The following is a 24163-nucleotide window of genomic DNA, read 5'->3' on the forward strand; positions in this document are numbered from 1 at the left end:
TGGAAGCTAGCCTTTCCAAACCTAGAGAGGGCTCTCTCTTAATATTTTTTTGTCAGGGGAGAGGGAAAATCCATTGGTCATGGAGTCAAACTAAGCTAAAGATTTTAAGTGCAATGATGGGAAAATGAAGAATCCTTAGACAGGGGAAAGGTAGGAATACTTTATGGTGTGTTTGTCAAACATTTTTGTAGAGAGGCGAGTAGAGGAATAATGGAATTGATAATATCTAAAGCATATAGCTGAGGATAAATTTTAGATATTATGGTGGAGGAAAAAACACTAAAATGTTTAGTTACTTATAACAGAGCACCTGAAAGTGAATTATGAAATAAATTTGGTTAACTAAACATTGAAGACATAACATTTAAGCACAACCATAACAGTAGATAAAAAAAATGAAAACAGGAGATAAACATCACCATAAATGATTGACATGAGAATCCCTAAACAAGTAGATTTCGACTTTCATCATTCACTTATTTTTTTAAATAGAGTTACACAATGCATAATTTCTTCTCTCTGTCACACACCATCTAACCCATTTCTCAATCAAAATTACATCATATACATCAAAATATTAGTTCCTCCCTTTACGAGTGAAATTCCCAAAATACTTAGTTTACTGCTTGTAGCAGCGAATATAGAACCACCTTCTACAAACTAGGAAATTATTTGACTAGAGGAATATTTTAAAAAATACATTGAATGACTTAATAAGGATAAGGCTCAAATCTCCAAGACACTTATGGACAATTTTTATAACCATATAAACTTAATTTAAGAGGTCTAGATTCGTATTGAAGGGTTAAACTGCTGACTATGTAGAAAAATAACAATTTTTTTGCGTTACTTCCTCCTTCAAAAAAATGTAGCGAATTCACCATTCTCATACTTATGTTTATCTCCTAGATTTTTGAACGTGTCATACAGGTGTAAGACAATCCCTAAAACGTTAGACACCTATTAGAAGACATATGTTCAAACTACAAACCTCCATTCTTGAAGATCATCACCTATAGAAAAATGCAACAACTGAGCACAACGAAACTTTACTCAGATTGGTTTGACCAGGTGTTGAGGTCTATGATTGAGTAAGATGGTTGATGGATGATGTTGACAATCTAAAATACCTTATTTGAATCTCCATAATAAGAAGGAGTGCCAAAACTCTGATCTTTTACCATATCTCAATGCCTTTGACAGTAGAACAACAAATATGTTGCGTTAGTGTGTAAATTATCTTCTTTGCAAAAAAAATACAAGAAATCAGAGGATATGACTGATAGAAACTAGTGCACTAGGAAGAAAGGGAAAAATCAAAATTATCTTGATTACATTTCAAAAATCAAACCTTAGATGCCTCAGCTAACAAGTCCAACGTTCTTCTTCTTTTCTTCTGAATTTCCTGCAATGCCTCCTTAGCCTATTGAAAGTTTGTTGTCCCTCATCCAAATTAGTATTTTTCTTCTCTTGCATTTAATTTTCTTTCACCACTCAAAAAATTTAATATATCTTGTCCTAAATTGACACTAAAGACTCGATCTCGCACTCTTCACAAAAACTAAGGACTTGATCTCTATGAGATCATAACAACACTTTTACAAATTGACCAAAATGATGAAAATACTAAACTTGACTTTGATTACTATAACATAGGAATATAGCACGAGTATTTGAGTTGAGAACATGATTGAGATAGTAAACAGTATTCTCATTAAGTTGGTCATCCTCTTGAACTAAAACAATATTGATAGTAGATTCTATCATTGCTAGATACAAAAAGAAGTCATTATTGTAACCAGGTGGATTGAGCAAAGGAAAAGAGGTAAACAGATTTTTCAAAACACCAAACAAGAACTTGGCATAGTCATCCCATATAAATAAGACCCCTTTCTTCAAAAAGTGAATAAAATGTTTTGTAGTCTCTACATAATTTATAATAAAACACCTAAAAAAGTAAGATTTTCCTTGTGGACTCAGAAGCTTACAAATATTGGATGGTTGAGTAAACTAAAGTATTCCTCAACCTTAAGTGGATCTAAAATGATCCTTTTATTCAAAATGATAAGCCTTAATAGATGACCATAAGTCACACAAAAGATGCATTTGAGTGGATTCAAATGTATGTTATAATAACAACATATTTCAATTATTTGAGGGAGATGATTAGGATGATCAACTCTCTTCGAGAGTGAGTAGAAAATTCATCAAGATAAGACTAGAAAATATGCTTAATGCCATGATATCCATAGGAAATGGCCTGCTATAACATGGATCTAGTATGTTTGAAGAAAAAAGGTATTATTAGATATGAAAGGGTGCCCCATAGGCCTATAAAATCTATTTTATGTTGATCCTCTAGATGAATCTATATTTGATTGTATCTAGAGAATCCATCCATGAAGGAAAATATCTTGCTTCCCTCATACTCATCAATAATTTGATCATAAATGTTGTTGGGAGGTTATCCTTTGGGAAACCCTAATTTAGATGACAAAAATCCATACATACCTGGATGGTCCCTTTCCTTTTTTCAATTAGAATGGGATTTGAAACCCATTTAGTGAGAGGGAATGGGTAGATAAAGCCTACTTTAAGTAACTTTTCTACCTCAAATTTCTTCGTCATCGCCTTTCTTAGATTGACCATTTAAAGCTTTTATCTTATAGGTTTCATAGTTTCATAAGTCTTGATCTCATGTTGGATAATGTTAGGATCAATTCCTATCAATTCTTCATAAGACCAAGCGAAGACTGAGATAATTTTTTTGAAAGGATCAATATAAATATGGACCTCTTCAAAAGAATAATATTCCCCCAAAAACAAATTTTCTATGATGTTAGTATTGTTATAAATATCAATCAACATAGCTTTTGAGATGTTTTCCATGCTCCCTTCAACATAAATAGAAAGTGATGCCAAAAGGTTCTCATTTCCTAATAATGGTTGAACATAACTCTCCACTTTCAACCCTATGTAATTATGGGGTAAAATATGACTGATGATGCAAGTCATCACATAGCCTCTTAGGACTAGTCATTACTTCAAGGAGTACCTCATTAGATGGCAAAAACATATCAAGGAAATAAATGGAAAGGGTTGAATCAGTAGCCCAAATGGGAACTGTACCAATTTCCAGTTACTCCATATATAATGTGGTTGTGTCAGTGTCTATAGCATTATTAAATATAAGTTTGTAAGAAACTTCTGCTACATACATTAGAACAACCATTCCTAGATATTTAACTTCTTCTAACGTGGAAAAGGGCATGGGTCCTTAAAATGATTTGAAAATAAAGAATGATTTTCAGGGGTTGGAATGGATGTAGGATAAAAGTTGTTGACATATGAGATAATCGAAGAGAAACTTAAAGTTACCATAAGTGATGGGTACATTCTAACCCCAAAATTCTCTAAAGTCTTTTGGGATTGCACCACCAATGGGACAGTGGAATCTCACACAACACTTGGGTCAAGGTAGCGATAAGCTGTATGATCAATTGTAACAATTTTTATTTCATGAGGGAAGAATAGTACACGAAAGAGTGTGGATAGAGTTACTTGTATCACATAGAGCCAATTGTGTCCCAATGATAAATTGTAGTAAATGTTTCCATCAAATACCTTCACCTTGACATTGACAGGTTTTCCTCATAACTCAATCAAAAGTGACAGAATAATCGCACGGGGCTGGTGAGAATGGCCATCGAAAGAAATTAACAACATTGGATATGGAACCAACTGAGGAGACTCAAGTTATTTCCAACATGACATCAAAATGACACATGTGGATGCTCCTTCATCAACAACCATCCAAAAAATGGTCTTGGATCAGTAATTTACTTAAATATCGAAGGAAACATGATGAGGGAGATGAACCTTGACATTGTTAGTGTCAAAACATAATAATATTAGAATTCTTCAGGTCTGCAACTTTAATAACATTGATTAATGTGCTTCTTTGTGTAGGACATGGAAGGAGAAACTCTAAAGTTGACATAACACATGGGACATGGGCCAAACTTCTACGATATAATAACTTTGGGTGGCCCTAGAATTAGGGTTGTGCATCAATATTTTTATTGATACTTTTGGCATACTAGGTAAATAATCAACCACATTTTGTTCTCTATGTGTAGGTTCCTATGAACTGGAGGTATGTACCCCTTTAGAAGAGTGTTGGTCTCCATAAGCATGGGCTTGTGTTGAGAGATCCACTTGAGTGTTAGACATTTAAATATTTGACGAAATATCCCCCACATTCAACTAGTTCTGGTTGTTCTCTTGTTGAGGACTAGAGTTAGAAGAAGCACTAGAAACACGTTTCCAACCTTGAGGGAAAGGGTTGTTGAGAACAACCTACTGAGTAGTCGGCCTGATGCACCAACACGCACTTAACATATTACATTCTAGGGAAAATATATGTTATATGATCACCCTTGTAGAGATTAGAAGGGAAGTTCACTTCTTCTATTCTTTCTTACCCTTCCAAATATTATCACTAGAATTAGCTATGGTATCTTCCCCTCCACGTTATTTTTCTACCTTTATACTTCTTCTTCTGTCCATATTGTTGGCTTCCTTTAGGAGTAGAAGAATGGATTGCATTAACTATGGAATATTGTGAAGGGGGAGGGACCATTGACTATTTTTTCTCGCAAGAAGGTTGAAGTAAGGACATCTACTATAATTGGCTTAAAAGTAAACTTGTAGCCATTGAATCAATAGAACCAACCACACCATGAAATTGGGTTCCTTGCTTCATCTTGGCCATATCAGTGTTCCATCTCGATGTGCTGGGAAAAATATCATACAAAAATCGTAATTACAAATAAATTATGTTAAGTTGTTGAGATTTTAAGAGAGATTCTCTTTTGTGCACACTCTTGAGAGAGAAATATATTTTCAAATTGGAGGCTATAGATATTTTAGGAACCATTCCAATAGAAATTCATTGGAATTGTATGCTTTGTGTAGAAATTATGATGTAGATTTGCAACTTCTCATGAAGTTTTAATCAAAATCATAAGATACAAACCTACTCTATTGCTCTGTGAAAGTTAATTCACAATTTTGAAGAGAAATTTCAGACATGAAATAATAAGTAACACACATGCACACAATATTTTTATGGCGAAAGAAATCTGCTAAAAATGCCAATGCTTGCTTGCATTAATATAATAAATAAAGATGTATTACAATTTCTTTTCTTATCTAGGCATAATCGACAAGTGAATAACCTATCTCTCTGCTCATTGAGAAGCTCTGACCCAGACTTAATCAATTTTAGCCTCTACTTGAGCCCCTATTTCCTTGCATAATTCCTTGAGAAATTAGGCCCCTATTATTTAGGAATTTATCTAAAATGGACTGCACAATTCCCAAGGTTGATCATCTGACTGCATGCAACACCTGTACACTCAAGACTAGTCTACAACTGATGTTATACTACCTTGGAATCTCCACCACAGTGAGGGAGCTCGAATTATCTGCACGCACTAGATATCATGGGCTGATTAATCACTTAACTAGATGATCACTGAGTTTGAATGAATTCCTACTGCACAACTAACCATCCACTAGTTCCTCCAATAGTTGGAAGTAGTTAAACTAAAACCAACTTGATATAACTAACCTTGATTTCTAGCAGTCACACATAATTAATTGAACTTTAACTCCTCCAACTCGAATTTACTAAGTAAATTAGGTGACAAAATCCATCTCACACAAGTTGATTTCATCCACGTTTTCTGCTGATGTGGAAATTCAGATTTTCTCAATTCAATCAAGGAAAAATCAAATTGAGAATTGCTTGCTACATTTTTCAACACTTTGATCATTTTCTTCCTTCTCTTCCATTCTTAAATATGACTAGTTATATGAGTTAATTTTTCTTGTTTGAAATTAGCTAGAAGTTACTCTTGGCATCATATCTCTGAGGCACTAGGAAATGGTTCAGAAAAATTGTGTACAAATAGTTAAAAGTTGAGAAAGAGACCCCATTTAAATTAATATACCACTTAATTTTGAAAGGTCTAGAAAATTCAAAGTTGTAAGAAAGGTTAGATACAATGGAGATTTAAGGTTACAAGACCCAAGATGGGGACCTTTTGATATCCTAAAACTAGGAAAGAATAACCTAGATTTTGGTTGGAACCAAGTTACTAGGGATTGTTTATAGAAAGTAACGGGTTTGAAGTAAATCCTTCGCTCCTGAGACCAAAAGAAGTGAAAAATCCATTGAAGGAATTCCAAGAATATTGGATACCTGCCTGCAACTTCGACATTGTAGTGAACCCTTCACTCAATGTAATCAACTCCCTCTCACGTTGTACTTTGTTGTGCACAACTCCAATTTACTTATTTCCAAAGTAGCCTAGACATGCTCTGATACCATGTTTAATTTCCATGAACTTTGGTCTAGGTTAGAGTCTTAAAATTACTGACGCTACCAAACCAAGAATCTCAACCATAAACTACTTTTCACAGCAGAAATATAAAGTAGTAAATCACATATGCACAATATACACAGTTTAAAAAAAACTGTACAATATGTACAATCCCAATCTTCATTATATTAAACAGACGAAGTAATACAACAATATATGGTTTACAAGATACAATAAAAATCTTCGTTGCAACTTCTACATCGTATCTTGTCGTACCGTTCCTTCACTTCTATACTACTCACTAGTAGTGCCTTAGTCCATCAAGGCATATACACTTTGAGACTCCAAGCGGGTTTCCTCCTATCACTGTTGTAAGTCATACCTGCTATAACGAACACAGGCTCATCAAATTGATCTCTGGTTAGGCCTAATTCCCGAGCTCCAATCTACCAATCTAGCAGTCACTTTTGTCCATCAAAGTGCTACACATAAGGCTGTAATACTCCACCCAATCTCACACCAAAAACGTCCTTCTTGTCTGCTACTCTAGGGATACTTTAGGTAGCCAACACACTACCCTCCAATTAGATCTATGGTACCCAATCACATCACTATCAATTCTTCTCCTAGGAAGAAAATTCACCACCTCGGAATGTCCTACACATGGCACCAATAAGCTGCTACAATCATGATCCAAATTTGGTCAACACTTTGATCCAATACCTCTCCACAAAATATTGTTTTCCTCCACTGTTTTCTTGTTACTTCTGCAAATTCGGTTAGGGCACAATATGCAGCCCTTAACCCTCCACGCTGGCAACAAATAAACCCTTCTAGGGCTACGAAGTACCTAGGTTAGCTCCCTCACTTGCCACATTGTCTTTATATGGATCTGTCCACCCTTGATAGCCTTCAATGCAAGCTTGACTCCATGCTATGGCCTACAGCCTAGCATAACAATATTCCTAAGTGACCTACCTCCAAATGTCACTAAAAAACCCTTCAAATAATTCCTAATAGCTAGCGTTTTGTCCCTCTACTCCTTGGCCTTACTACATAGCTCCTCAATCCTCAACACATCTCTTCAGACCTAATGTTTAGCCCTTAACCAACCCTTAGAAAGTCCGTAGTCCAGGCCTTCAAATACAGTTTTTTTCGATGTTGTCCAAGGCCGATTCTTCACATTGTCTAGCCTTCAAAATTCGGCCTTTCTACCCTCCAAGAGCACCCAATAACAACACAAAAAAGACACCCAAACAACCCTAGATTCCCACATTGTCACGTACAACAATCTTGAAATCTTCAACATTGTTCCTAGGGATTCTCCATGCTGACCTTAGGCCTCCTTCTTCACCGAAATTTTAGAGGATGTCTTTCTCTCTTGGATGATTGAAAATGACTCCATATCACTTCATATTTATACACATATGAAGGCTAAACGTCACATTTTAAGTGGCACATCCATTGGCTCTCATGTTGGCCTAATTGACAACCAATAATTACCTAGTCAACTTCAAAAATTCATATCTCTCTAACAACAACTTAGATTCAAACGATTGTAGTTGCGTCGGAATCATATTTCCATAAACTATCATCCTCATCCATCACATGTTGTAAATCCATCATTTTTTCCCCAAATCACGATGGGTGCCAAAACCCCACACTTGGATTCCAACCCCACAAGCTGCCCTTGTGGTGCGTTTCTCTCCAAACCCTGAACCCTAGGGCTTGGAGTACCTCCCAAGCTACACAAATCAATAGGAACCAAGTTACCAGTTTTGTTTCATAGAAATTACTATGTTTGAAGTAAATCCTTGACTCTTGAGACCAAAAGAAGGGAAAACTCCACCGAAGGAATTCCAAAAATACCTAGAGGGGTTTCTCTCTATCGAAAATCCATAAGACCAAGGAGTCTTGTGAAGAGCATTATAACAGCTACTGAAAGGTATGGATTTTGTTGACATCCTAGGGGGAGGGAATACATTGCTCCCCTATTGAAAAAATATTGAAGATGGGATGCTTCCCATCAACCCACTAAAAGGTAAAAATATTTCATCCATCTACGACGAAAATGCTTGAAAAGGATTTGACCCATGTAAAAGATGGTAAATGTGAAAGGCACAATTCTTAGCAAAGGAATAAAAAAAGGAATATGTTATGCACTAAAAAATAAACCCTATAAAGGAGTCAAGGAACATGGAAGAGAGGAAAATGATGGACAACATAGATAATATTATAGGAATCCGAACCGATGATATCCCAAAAGTAAATACACCAACATAAGAAGTAGGAATATGGGTTCCTTTACTCAAGTCAAGAGTCGAGGAAGGCCCTATAGCCATGGAAATTGAGCAAGCATAAAAATAGTGGAGAAAGGAGGGGAAATTGCTCCTCAACCAATGACTGAAGACAAGGTATGAACACCCATGATTAAAAAAGATAAATCGAGTTCTACTTATGTTGGATATTTAAAAAAAGGATAAGATAAAGGAGTACCCTAAACAAGAGCTTACAAAAAATATATAACTAGAGGATGATCTGTTGATAAGGGATTAATGTTATGATTAGAAGGATCTAGGATATATTTTACCTCAACTTGATCTAGACTTCCCTATAAAATTAATTGAAATGAAAGTTTAAGTAGGGACATGACCATAAATATTGGGAGAAAACCCCTATGCTTTGTGTTTTTCCTCTGAAGAATACGAAAGTAGTTTTCCTTGTGAAATGTAAACGAAGAGGAATAGGATGAACTAACCTGTATCTTGCGCTAGTCCGTTGATCCAATCACTCTCCTCTTTGATAGCTTCCAGCTACCTGCTCCCTTACTTGCCCAGCTTCACCAAGTTCCTGCAAGATCATAGAAGAGGAAAACTACACAAAGACATAGATTTACATTCATAACTAGCTTAGGATCAGATTTAAGCTAAACATGCAAATATAACAAAACATCATTGATACACAAGCATGTAGGAGAAACTCAAATAGTTTTATTGATATAACAAGAAGATCCAGGAGGAGATACAACCAAGTGAGTCCCGATCCAGCATCAAACTCCCAACAAAGGAATCCCTTCTTCACCTCCAACAAAGCATAAATCACCCAATGCACTGATCTCTATCTCAAAACCAACAGCAATTCTCTGCAAAGTACAAAATTCTAGCCTTCTGGATCTCTAGGATGAGGGATCCATATATAGATGTATGCAAAGAGGATGAGTCAGCTTATGATTTGTCTTGTGGCTTCTCTCTGTCAGTTCTTGCTTCCACTTGGAGACTGAGAGCCTCTTACTCATCCTTGGTCGAACTCATTGAGGCAAGTGTCATTGAGGAAGGTTCTGGAAGCTTCCATTGTCTGTCCACCTCGCGGAATGACACTGCCATTTGTCATTTCCCGCTCAGCGCACCCTGGTAGTGCATTTAGGTGCATTGCAATGCACCTAGCTAGTGTACTGGGGTGCTATGCAACGCAGGTAGCTAGTGGAGCAGCTGAAATGATCCTGATTTGACTGATTCTGAGCAGTTTCTGGTGGAGAACTTCTGGGAGAAGCTGTAATTTGTTGACCTTGTTCCTTTAGGGGCAGGAACAACACTTACAAGGACTTAGGATCCCTTGGTTTATGGACATTTCATGCTTAGAGCTGTAAGCCACAAAAATGTCTATAACACTACCTCATTGAATGAATATGCAATCTTCACTGGAATGAAGTGAGATACCTTGCTCAACCTGTCCACCATGACCAAAATAGAATAATGTTGTCTCACTATCCTCAGAATAACTTTAATGAAATCCACGGAAATGGCCTCCCATTTCCATTCTGGAATCGCTATAGGTTGTGGTAGACCACCTAGATGCTTACATTTTTCCTTTACCTACTAAAAATCTAAACATCTAGCCACAAATTCTGCCACTTCCTTCTTCAGATTTGGCCATTAGTAGACTTCATTGCCATCAATGTCTTTTGATATCTTGGGTGGCTCGAGTATGGCTTGATGTGAACCTCCCTTAAGATAAGCTTCTAGAGCTCACTGCAATTCAATAGATAGATATTGTCCCCGAATCTCGCCAAACTATCTGTCACGAGGTGATAGTCTACATGCAGATCACCTATACCTGCACCTCTACTTGTACTTGTACTAGTACCTATACTCCTACCTACACTTGTACATGTTCCTGTACCTGTACCTACACCCACACCTGTGCCTGTACTTGTACCAACACCTATATGTTGGAATTATGGTACAGGTTTTGTCCTTGATGGAAACTCACATATATGATACCCAGAAATGAATCAGTGATGTATGATGGCAGTTACAGTGCAACAGGTAAATTCAGAGGTAACAACAAAGGGTTACAGATCAGACTCTAGAGATTGAAGAAAGAGAATGTTTTAAGAAGTATACATTGGTTCACCTAGTCGAAGTTGCGTATACAATCGGGTACACAAAACAAAAAGAGCATATACGTATGCACACACTTTCATGGAAGGAAAAGCACGTATGGGATGGAAAAATAAGACTAAATAATACTAGGGGTTCCTACCATGGTATTGACCCATGGTAATGAGCGCAAAAAATAATACTGATACCATCAAAGAATACCAACAACATAAATATGGTTTTTTTCGAGGTATTGGAAAAGGCTCTAAGTATATAAGAAGGATAAAATCAAAGGGCTAAGTGTGCAAGTAATGAATATATTATGAAGAGTTAGATCAACAGAAAATATGCATGTTATGGGTTTTTGATGCCTTCCTTGATCTGAACTAAGTATGCACCTGAGTGTTTGATGATGGATGAGATCCAATGATGAATTAGGATCACGAGATATGAAATGACTTATCTGATAATGGATGGGTTAGATTTGAATACTAACATATGTTTTATCCTTTATATGTCATGATCTGGGTATGTCTGAAGTCTAAAATAGATGCAAAGTTATGGGTTATCATTTGCAGATATATATGCTCGTTCACCTTGGTGAAGGTGCGTATACACGCTTGTTCGACACTTCTAAGTAGCGTATGCAGAAGAAAAGATTGATGTTCAGATATGACTGATCTATTTGGTCAGTGTTGTTATTTTACTATTTTCTATCAATGGTGTATTCATTAGATCTGAAAATAAAACTAATTGTATAAGGAGATTGAGTATGGTTGATTCAAAGATTGAAGATTGAGTTTTAGAGTTGATGAGTTTCAGTGATTGGTTGATGCAGTTGTGTTTCATGGTTCTAATGTAGTTGTGATTGATTTTGAGCTTCAATGTTACTGATGGGTCTAGTATGAAATTTGGATGAAACGTGGCCTTCATATTGTGTTGTTGTGTACTAGGAGTATCTAGTCTGAAATTTTATGAAACGTGGTCCCTGGAGGAAGAGTGGAGGTGGTAGCCTTCTATAGGTTGGCGCCTACAAATTGGTAAACATATCAGCTAGTACGAGAGCCAAGCGGTTGGAGCTCCCTTCCAGTAGCAACTGGAGAATGAGTGATGGTTGGAGCCTTCTGTAGGTCGGCGCCTACGTATTGGTAAACATATCGACTAGTATAAGAGCTAGGGGATTGTAGCTCCCTTCTAGTAGAAGCTGGAGAATGAGAGAAGGTTGAGCCTTATGCAGGTGGGTGCCAGCGTACTGGTATGAGTCTACACTAGTACAAGATTCTAAATAGGTTTTTCTTATATTAAAAGAAGATAGAGATGATAACAGCAAGTGGTTGTTCTCCCGCATTGGGTTTCCACCTTAAATCTTGGTGGTCATGTGTGTTGCTTATTTGTGATGGTTTATTATGTTATTATTGCACATGGTTATTGTTTAATGTTTAATAAAGTGTTGATGCATTGATTAAAGATCAACATATGATGAATTAACTGAATCATAAGTTCACTGGATATACATTGGTGTCCTTAAGAATAGTTGTGTGCACACGTGAGTTCCCTTCATTGAAGTAGCGTATATAAATTTTATTATGAAATGAAAAAGTTATTGATTTGTAAATATTGATTCACCACCCCACCCCTGCCCCCGTATTTTTCCCAACAATTGGTATCAGATCAGGTCCTTTAACAAAAGCTTGATTGCTTGAAGGAGATCCATCGAGAAAATGGGAAAGAAGCAAAAGAAGAAAGCACCTCATAAGAAGAAGACATCTCAAAGGAACACTGACAGTAGGAGATACAATTGGTCATTAGGTGGAAGCAAGTATTTAGATTCAGAATCACCTCAGATTGAAGATGAACAAGAAAAAGAAGCATTAGGTACAAATTTTTGGTCTTCTGGTGATACCTTTCTTGGTTCATTCAATGTTGAAGATATTGAAAGTGATAGTGAAAGAAATATAGAGGCAGAAGTTAAAAGACTCATAGATAAAATTAGAGATCAACAAGATCTATTTAACAAAAGGGAGTGTACCTTCAAAGAAGAAGTTACAAAATTAAAGGCTCAGTTGGAGGAAGGAAACAAAGTAAGGAAGTAGTACAAGGAAAAGGAAGATCAATGTCAAAGGCTACAGGATGAAGTGACATCATTAAGAAATGAAGTAAATGAAAAGAATACAACAATAAAGAGACTTAAAGATAGATCCAGTTACTATGAAAGTCTTGAAGCTAAGGTCGTCTCTGTAAAAGAAGTTTTCGAAAATTAAAATAAGAAGAATGAAGAAATACCTCAAGCAGATGAAGAACAAGAAAATGAGATTCTCAAATTAAGACAACAAGTGGAATAAGGAAGAAAGGTTGAAGAAATTATGAAGAAGAAATATCCGAAAAAGGAAGAGAAATATCAGGTTCAGGTAAATATCTTAAAAGGTAAATTAGAAGAAAAGGATAAATTGTTATGATTTCAAGATAGTACTAAGATTTTGGATAATATTCTTAGTAGTCAAAGGTCTCCTACCATCAAATCTGTTCTTGGTTTTCATGAAACTGTTAAAGGTGAATCTAGATTACAAGATAAGGCAAGGAAATCTAATGCAAAATCTGAAATGCTCAATAGGTAGATAAGAGGTCAACCCCATCAACAACCAAGGAAAGAAAGACTTCAAAGAAAATCATTTACTCCTAACTATGGAAGTGATAATCAGTTGTTTCCTCTGATGAATAATGTTGAATGTTTTATATGTCATAATTTGGGACATTTTTCAGCTAGATGCAGGAGTAGAATGGTTCAAGCTAACAACTGTCACACAGAAATATCATCTGCTTCCAGGTACTTTAAGGGACATTGTTTTTCTTGCAATATGTTTGGTCACAAAGCCATCGATTGCTATAGAATGAATATGAAACATATAAGATGCTATGCTTGTAACAAGTTTGGGCATATAGCTATAGGTTTTAACCCCGTACAGAAATTTCCTACATATGAATTCTAAAACACAAAAAATAAGCAATGTGGGAGCATAACACATAAAACACATATACACAGAGATTTTACCCTAGATCCCAAAATCAGGATTACCAACTTGATTTTTCATTATGTTCCTTTCAATGTTACAATACATATTTATACATGCCGAAGCATCCAATACCATGGATCGAAAACCATCACATCCAAAACCATGGACCAAAAACCATTGCGTCCAAAACCATGTGCGAAAACCATGCACAAAACCATAGGTAGGTCCACCCAACCTAATATAGGGTCAAAAAAAAATTTCCTCCCGGTGTTGCCCCAGATCCCGTAGAGGGGGGCTACCCACGCCCCCGCTGCGCAATTGGCGCAACAAAGGGTGGGCTCCGCGCGCACCCCCCCCCCCCCCCCCCCCCCCCCACCCCCACCCCAACCCCTGGTTAACTAGGTCAGCTAGTCGTGGACAGAATATAACACAACCCAACAATAGCAAAAGAATGTAGGAGAAAATTTCGCCCAACCTACCAAAAGGAGTAACCATCATCACACTCCAAGGCATGGAAGAAGAAGGAATTATAGTCAGAAAGATGTGGCATAGCTCAATATACAGATAAAACAGACTCAGGAGGAACTAAAAGTATGAAATTTCAGTGTTCTAATTCTCATACGCAGTTATCATGAAGGAAATTTGCGTATATACGTGAATTATAAACTACATAGTCATGTATATATTGGCTTGATGATGAAGCAGTGGGATAGACTTAGGAAAAGGGTCTGATATGGTTCAGTCAATTATCGCTTATCTTTTCTGTTCTAATTGATGTTAATCACAGTTTGTTGATGATATGTAGAAGTGCTTTTGGCCCTCATAATTTATTGATGACTTGATGAATAACTGGTTGATGATGATGCCTTGATGATTCTTACTGACAAATGCAATGATCAGATCTGACACTGAAAAGTTGGCACAAGTTTAGGGGGAGAATATGTTATGCTTCTAATAATGCATTGTTGGCATTATGTGTTTCTTTAGAAGACCTTGGTACATAATGATGCTTATGTTGCTGAAAATATACTATGTTGCAGACATAGGTGGCCTAAGATGAAATCTAAGATGATACTTATATTGCCTGATCCACATATTTGTTTTGATTTACATGGCTCTTTTGATGATGGACATATACAGGTTGTGTTGGCTTAGTGGGTCATGACCCGAGTTCAAAGTTAAGCTTTCCAAACAAATCCCTACACTATTGGCCCTTTCAGCATCAACCCACAAAGCGTGAACTGAACTGTCACCCAAAGCAGTATGGGGGGATACTGGAACCAATTTTCCACACCCAGAGATGAGCATGATGTCATTTTGTGCCCTAAACCTACCTTCGTGTAGATCGATAAGCCTTTAAGGCTTATCAATATAACTTCCTTTAACCCACCTCCAGACCTTCGTGAAGGTCTACAACTGTCTTTCGCGGACCCTAAATAGGTGAATTAACCACTTACGTGCCTCTGTAATTACGCTTTTTACCGAGATCGTCTTAAGTGTTTGATAACATTAACATGCAATAAGATATTATTCGTGTAAACAATTAAGTTATTATTACTTGTGTTCATATGACAATGTAAACCATGTAAAATCGCACATCAATACAATGTTAATTCATAAACCCATCATTCATTATAGCATAAAAGTGCATTCGTTCATAAAAGAAATAGATAGACAAAACATAGATATTTCCAGAATAATCTCTTTATTAATGCTTCTATTCTTCTTACAGACTCAAGTCTTCCCTACACACTCAGCTGCAGGGGTACACACACTCAGCTGTGGACTCTACTCTAGGCCTCTGCGCACATAGCTGTAGAACCGCTCTTCTACTCTAAGACTTATTCATTCTACTAATGACCCATTACATTCATTTTTCTCTATTGCTATGCCTTAGACTCTCTAAGACTCTCCTTTTTATACAATCCCATGGTCCGCGGACCATGGGTAGGTCTATACAAGCCGACACAACTTACATAACAAAAGGTAAAAACCCTTCATGACACTTTACCATCTACGCGCTACGCGACCACATTTTACAGAGACTTTACACTTTTTGCAATAAAACTTGGGCTTTGTGCCCCAAAACTTGGGCTTTTGCCCCAAACCATGACCTTAGGGGACCCTGTCCCAATAGGCCCCCAACACAAATATCGTTACTCGCCCTCAAGTCACTCTACTGGTGTGGAGATCTTAATGCAGAGATATCCTAGCTTGACCTATGCCACTACTACCTCAGTTGTACTCTGCGTGGCTACCTTCTTAATCTGCTCCACCAGCTTCTCTGTTGCTAGTCCTGCACTATCTTCCTTTATCTTCTATTGTGTTCTCTGTAGTCTTGCTAACTTCTCCTCAATGGTGGCAGAGATAAAATAGGCTTCATCCAGCCAAGTCCTCAATTTGGCCTTGAGGATCGCCTCTTTCTGTTCCACTGCCTCCACATGTTCGAGCAACTGTTTTGCCTCATGCAGATTAGCCAGTCACTGTGATATAGAAACGGTGCGTGTTGTCGCTCTTGCTTCATCATACTACTGTTGTAATTCATGGACCTCCGTATTCAGCCTCTACAGGTTAGGATCTTCCTGGAGTACCGTGACTACCTCCATGGACTCCTCAAATATCACGTTGCAATCTGCCACCGTAACATCTACTATCGCGACTCCACCTTTACAACTCCCTTAGGTTGTTCTCTGACCTTTGGTGGAGTTGATGGTTGTGACTTCAACTCGAGCTCTGTAATATTCAGGTTTAGTTCAAACTGAACCTTGGCCACTTCTATTTTTTCTTTGTGCACGCCTACAGCCAATTTTCTGATCTTGGCATCCACTGGTGCTTCCTCTGGGATATGTAGTTCAGGGACTGTCCTGCTTGCCTCGGCCACCATGGCTGCAGCCTTCTCATTCTACGCCTGCATTTTCTTCCATGCTTCCAGCGCTGATGTCTTCTCAATGAACATCTGTTCATTGTTAACCTTATATTCGATGATCATGCTCAGAGGTAGCTGCTCCTGGGCTTTAAGCTCTGCAATCACACTTGATTGCAGTGTGTGAAGGAAATCACTAGGCAACATGGCCAAGTTGAGGCCCACATTCTTCAAAGTGATGATAATCTCCTTGTTAGTAGTCGCCTTCTCGTTAAAAGCTCCATTAGGTAGGGAGACTGCCCGAAGATCCATTGTCTGAACTAACTCTGCTGCTAGAGTGGTCCCCGGTGCTAAACTGGTGGATGCTGCGCTGCTTTGTCTTGCACTGGCCTGAAGTCAGCTTTTTGGATCTCCAACTCGCACAAACCCAACTGTATGGTGACTAGTGCTTGCTTCTGCTACTACTCAAACTGCTGCAACAATTCTGCTATTGTATCTCACACCTTATCACCAATATCATTCAAGTCTCCCTCTGTCAAGGTAATGGGATCTAGTGATGACTTGGATGCCGTTGTCTTCTTGCACAGTCCTTCCTTCTTCTACTCCCTATACTACTTCACCCAGAAGGGAGTACTTTCCTACTGATCCCGGCCACTCTGATCTGACCGCTCTTCTTCCTCTGTTTAGGGCAAAGGATATTTATGACTTCTTTTGGAGCTGCGCTCTTCCTACTCTACCTGTTCTTTTGTGGTGCGCTCCGTATCTACCCAAGCCTTCTCCTTGGCCTCTTTCTTCCTCTTTTCAGCCAAGAACTGAACCTTCTATCTAGTTGCTTCCTTTTTCTTTTTCTCTATGGACTTGCTAGTTCCAGTGTCCTCATCATATGGAACGTGCCAGTTTGCTGGCAAACACTTGATGACTTCTCCAATCGCGTCGTCTATGGCCAGGTAGGGTAAGTCAAACCATTTATGGTTGGGCTCCTTACTTGCCTGGATGTAAACATGGTGGAAGTCTGCCTTGAACTCTTTGTACCCGACAATTGCTCGAACATGGTTGGTGACAACCACGGCTTCTGGTTGACGGCCATGTGAATACTCGCCTCCATCGGCACCTAGAACACTTTTCTTTCCTTCACGTGCGTAGCATCTTTCATGGCCCAAAGAGACGTGAACTTTGCTGCTTCTCATAAATCCTTCTCCACAGGAGGAAATTGGCTATCCTCAAGCAAGTCCCACATGACTAGCACTATTAAGAGAAGCAACCATGAATAGTGAAAAGACTTACTCTCATTCTACACCTCTTTGCAGTTCGCAAGGAACTCGCTACATAGGTAGCACACCTAGTTGAACTGTACGCCTTCCATGCATTGAGCCACCAAAGAAACTATTGGTGTTGGCAACTCGTTCACGCGACACTTTCTCATTACCTTTCCAGCCAGAATTTGCGTGGCAGTCTTGACTGCGGGGTCGGTAATACTGGTAATTGAATACCCACGTGACGTTTTAACAAGCTTAAACTTGTCCTTCATCTTCTCAGTGAGGTCATGCTCACTTGTCTTTCTGCCAAACGCCTTGGCCGGATTCAGCCCAGAGTGTGGTAATAATGTGATCTTGTGGATCAACATGTCGGTTATGGGGATCGGCTCATTCAGCCACAGGCACAGAAACTATTTGATGAATATTAGGTTTATGTTTGACTGATGGTAGTGTAGCACCCATAACAAGTTCAGCAACCCTGAAATTTTGACTCCGCGAATCCATTCCACTGGCTCTAACGCAATGACTCTAGACTCCTTGTAGAAAACCCTCTACATGAAGGTGTCGGTAGCAAGGTGGGGGAACCGCTCAAGGTCTGCCAAATCCCAGTCTTCAAGCTTCAAATGCAGGACCCGCACCAAGCGTGGACCTTCAAAGGTAATATTCTCCGGAAACAGGGGAGTGTTGAGGGAGAATTGTCTGACATCTGGGTCCTTTGAGACCTTCACCTTGCCCTTTCACGGAGGGATATACTCCGGCAGTTTTGAAATAGGGTCTACCCCCTCAATGTCAATATCCTCTGCACCCTCTTCTATCTCCAAATCGACTACCTTCCGCTTCTCCTTCGCGCTCAACTTGTATTTTCAATGTGTGTGAGTAGCTGCATGTTTCCTCGGTGACTCGCGCACCGACATCAGCTTCTTTTACTTATCCTTCTTTGGCTTAGGGACCTCTCTTTTCAGTGTAGGCTTCAGCCTAGGCGACCTCGGCACCGTAGGCACTATCACTAGAACCTCCATACTCACAACCTCAAGTGCATCTCCCTTAGAGGCAACAGTCTCTCCAATGCTTGTAGCTTCCGCGGGACCTGTTCCTAACATGATGTCTCGAATAAGCTCTCTATCTAACTCGGAATACTGATCGAACATAGGGCTTGTGAGAAAATCCTCAAAGAGATCACGGTTCATGCGCAATAGACAACACAACTCATAAATCCTTAAAATGCAAAGTGTTTCTCGATGGATGACCACCTGTAATTTATAGGAAAATTCAAATTCAAATTCAACCATTCCCCCCAAAATCCGTCCATAAATGCGAGATTGGCAGAAGATTTCCAAAGATTTCACACTTGATTTCAGCCTTAAATGCCTTAAACACTGGCCTGCCACTCCTCTTAACCATATTCTGGCAATTAAATCATGAACAGTGATGGTAACGATCACTTTCTGGCTGCACTGCGTGATCTCCACCCCTATAGCGCAGCTCCCTTCACACTTCTTCTAGTATTGTGACATCCTCCTATTTCGCGTAGACTCCTTGTCGTGTAGTTCTATAATCCAGGCAGTGTAGCTTATAGTCCCATGCCTCCTTGTGGCTGCTTGGATCGCTAAGACTATGCTACCATCATGTAGTCATCAGGTCAGATCCTCGGTGTATGGCTTCAATCGGCTGCCATTTACCTTTCCCAAAAATTGATCTCCATTCAATTTCACAAGATGAACTACTCCACCAACGGTAATCTCCTTGATTACATATGGCCCCAGCCAATGCATCTGAAATTTTCCTAGAAATCTATCAAACTTGTTGTCATATAATAAAACTAAATCATTTACCTTCAAGGTGCGCAATATGATGTGCCAACCGTGCCATGCCTTTTCACGTTCCTTCTGAACCTGCTGATGGAATCCAACTAGAAACCTATCTTCCTCGAGCTCTGTCAGTTGCGCGAGCCACTCTTCTAATGCTCCATGGTACTACATCCTTGTGAATGCCACTATGCATATACTAGGCACAATATACTCCATATGCATCACAACCTCTACGCCATAGACCAACCTAAATGATGTCTAACTAGTAAGCTTTTTACAAGTAGTTCTACAGCCCCATAACACAGCTAGTATGCATATGTCCCAATAATTCCTCTGCACATTGAAAACCTTTGTCAATGCATACTCCAATATCTTATTAAACACTTCAACTGTCCCATTGTCCTGAGGATGATATGGCGTACACTTCTGATGATAAACTTGGAACTCCTCTATTAGCGCGTTGATCATTTCATTAAGGAAGTGTGTATCGTTATCGCTCATTAAAATCTTCAGGAAACCAAAACTAGTCAACACATACTCAAACAAAAATTTCATTATTGTTGCCCTTGTGCAGTCCTTCACGGGCTGTGCCTCCACCCATTTGGTCAAATACTTAGTTGCGGTGATGATATACTGCGCACCTATCTTCTTTCTTGGAGGCTGAATTGGGCCTAAAAAATCAATTGCCCATTTCTTGAATGGATGCAATGATACCTATGGGTTCAAAGGCAGCTCATCCCTCCATGATGGCTTGCCGGTTTTCTGACATGCATCGCACGCCCTACAATATTTTTGGAGTCCTTATGTAATGTTGGCCACCACAGCCCAGCGTGTAAAATCTTTTGCATTGTTGCTTTTCCTGCATAATGGCCTCCCTCTGCTCCTCCACGCTCTTAAGCTAGGATACTGTTTCATTCAAAATCAAGCACATAACATCGCAATATCTTATCCGAGCCCATCTTATACAAGTGACTTGCAATAATAGAAAAATTTTCCGTGTGCACCACCAATTCCTTCTTCTGTTGACTCCTGTATCCTTCTGGAGCCATTCCTATAGTTAGGAAGTGAATAATGTCTGCAAAATGATTGTCTTCTACATGCACCATAAAGAGCTGAGTGTCAGGCAACCCTTCCTCCAAATCGGTAGGCTCCTCCCCTATTTCATTGCATGACAGATGATCTGGCCCTGAATTCAATCTCCCTGGCTTCACAATTACTTCGAAATCGTACTCCTAAAACAGCAGTAGCCATGTACATATTCCCCCCCCAACACAGGCTTGTTGACCAGGTACTTTAATGTAGAATGGTCTGTATACATCTTAAAGTTTCTGCCTAGCAAGTAATCGCTGAACTTCTAGAGTGTGTACATGATAGCCAACCTTTCGTGCTCTGTCTTCGAATAGTTATTTTCAACTTTAAACAACTTCTTGCTTGCAGATTATATCGGGTGATCCATTTCTCCTTCACCGGCTTGTGTTGGTACTGCTCCCAGCACAATACATGATGCATCTACATGCACATGAAATTCCTTCTTCCAATCCAGGAAGACTAGGATCAGAACGGTAACCATTTTCTCTTTCAATACATCCAAACTCTACTAACATTCCTCATTCCAACATAATGTAGCGCCCTTCAATAGATTTTCCATCGGTGTGGTAATCTGGGCATAGCTCTTGATGAACTTTCGATAGTATCCAGTATGACCCAATGTTGCATGTAGCCATTTAACACTCCTTGGTGCCTCCAAATTAATTATGACTGCGATCTTAGCAGCGTCCACCATTAAGCCTTTTCTACACACTACATGACCCAACAAGATTCTAAAAGGGGCGCAAAATAGAAACTTCTTTAAGTTTAGCACAATCTGATACCTCCAACATGTATCCAACATCAAGAGAAAACTAGCTACATGGCACTTTACTAGTCCAAACACTGTCTAATTGTCAAACTATACCTCTAAAAACTTGTGAATGAACTCTGAACACCGTAATGACTATGCGTTAAATGATTACCGATGCATTCTTAAGTCCAAAAGGCATTACCATATACTGAAAGCATCCCCACTCGGTCGTGACGCTTGTCTTACTCATGAATTCCGACGCGATCTTTATCTGATGGTATCCAAAGAATCCATCAGTGAATGAGTAGGCCTCCTACCTGCCAACATTATCCAACACTTCATCTGTGAACGCAGTTGAGAAAAGACTATGAACGCAAGCATCATTCAGGTTCCTGAGATCTACACAGATCCTTATCTCATCCTTCTGCTTCTTTTCTGGAACTACCATAGGACTTACCCAATCAGACTCCTCCACTAGTTCAATAATACCCACTTGCAACATCTTGTCCAACTCCAAGCAAACATTTTCCTTGTACTTAGGATTAAGGTGATATGGCCTCTCCTTCACAGGCTTCACATCTAGTTTCAACATTATTTTCATCACTCCTAAATCTCCTATTATCCCCTTCAAGTCTAAAAACTTTATGGGGAACAAATCCCAGTACTCACGGAGCAACTCAGCAACCTTATCCACCATAGCATCATCCCAGTAGTTCCCTATCTTCTCAAACTTCAGTTCTGCCTCTGTTCCAATGTTCACTTGTCTAGTTTTTAGCGGCACGGTGATTTCTAGCTTTTCTATCTACGGCCCCTCAACTTTGCGGTGACCTTCTTCCTCTGGGATATTAATGTTCCTTAGGTCCTTGTCTTCTTCTTTAGTAGTCACATTATAGCACTCCAGCGCATGGTGTAGCTGGGTGATCCAATCTGGTTGAATTAAATCTAAGGGATCCTACAGTATTCTGAAGATCTCTACCTTGACCTCTTGCAATGCTTCATCGATGCACTCAAATTCATCTTCAAAGCTAAATGTCATTAAGAATCCATGTCTCAAGATATCTGATTTGTCTGTGTCGTGGTGAAGCTCAGTTTCCAGGTACCAATTCATTGGTATTACATCTAAAGTATGATAGAACAAATGCACCCACTCTAGTTGTGGCTCTACTCCATAAGCATCAGTCAATTTTGCTAAGTGATCGCGCAGATCACTCGTGCCATCATATTTCTCTGTTAATCGTACTTTTGGGCAACCAAATCACACCCTCATAATCCTTTTGTATTTGCGCCATCCATAAAAAAAATTATGCATACCCCGCCATCTTAAAGATGTAGTGCACAACGCCAAATCTAGTGCTTGGAAGTAATGTTTCTTAGGCACTTCCCTTTCAAATGCATCCAAAAATTTATCTACATCAGTTACACCATCATAATAAGGCAAACACCTTACCTCTGACGATACACAACACAACGATTTAGCCGTCATGTTATAGTGCAACGTAGATACTTCATGCAACCTATTCTGCTAGGATTTCAACTCTTCTTCAAAATTTGATGTGTAGGAACTTTCGCAGTCCCATGCAATGCGTCCATTTATTGTGTGATTCACCCAATCATTGTCTCACACTGTTATTTTGTAAATCTGGTCCAATTCATCATCACTTTCATAATTGCGGACCGGTTCAGTATAACACGGTCCTTCTGCAGGGTCTAAAGGTACTAATACGTAGAGAGATTTCCTCTCAAATGACATTGTCTGCTTATTCAAATTGATCACCCCATTTATGTCAATAGCCCAATCGATCCCAAGGAGCGCGGAGCAGGGATTTCTGTCATCGACAATCTCTATCACTTCGAAATCAGCCAATACATTAGCACCTTCAATATCTATTGTCACTCCCTGCAATCTTCCCATGGGGATAATCTTTTGCTGATTCACCATCCTCAATTGAATCGAAGACCACTGCAGCGTAGGTCTCCCCATTCTCTCCCATGTTTGTTTAGGAAAAGCATTCACATATGACTGAAGATCCAAAATGACTTGGTCTGTTTCATATTCGCCTATTTACATGGTGAGCCTCATCTCTTGCCCTATTCTTGCCTAATGCTTACCAATTTTCCTAACCATGCGTGGTCCCTCAGGAGCATTTTCTTTACCAGCACATTTATCGATTAACTCCTGTAATCCTTTCACAGCCTTGCTATCGCATAGCAGCTTCATATAGTTCTCCAAAATGGTAGTAAGCATGGGTGGGTCCATTTCTTCATATAGTTTATCCTGACTTCCTAAGGTAGAAGCCTCAGCGAAGCTTTTCTTCGCTTCCAAGAAAGTTTCTTTCGCTCACTCCAAATCAAATCCAGCCTCCTTTTCTAGAGCTTTTTAGACCCATTCATTTTCTTTAGGCTAATTTCCCTTATCCTCGCCAGTCGTCATTCCACTACACAACACAATATTCACATTAGGATCCTCTTCGCGGGGTTCAACCCTCATCATCTGCAAGTTTTGGGTAGGTTTTTGAGGTTTATCTCCCCTTTTCCTACATCTTAGTTATTAATACAGGGCAATCTCCTATCATGTAGTCAAACTGAGTACAGCATCAGCACGATAGGTGTGTCAGGT

The sequence above is a fragment of the Pinus tabuliformis genome, chromosome 9, assembly GCF_031772625.1.
Source record: "Pinus tabuliformis cultivar Carrire ecotype Pingquan chromosome 9, CPIR1, whole genome shotgun sequence".
NCBI classification, from domain to species: Eukaryota; Viridiplantae; Streptophyta; class Pinopsida; order Pinales; family Pinaceae; genus Pinus; species Pinus tabuliformis.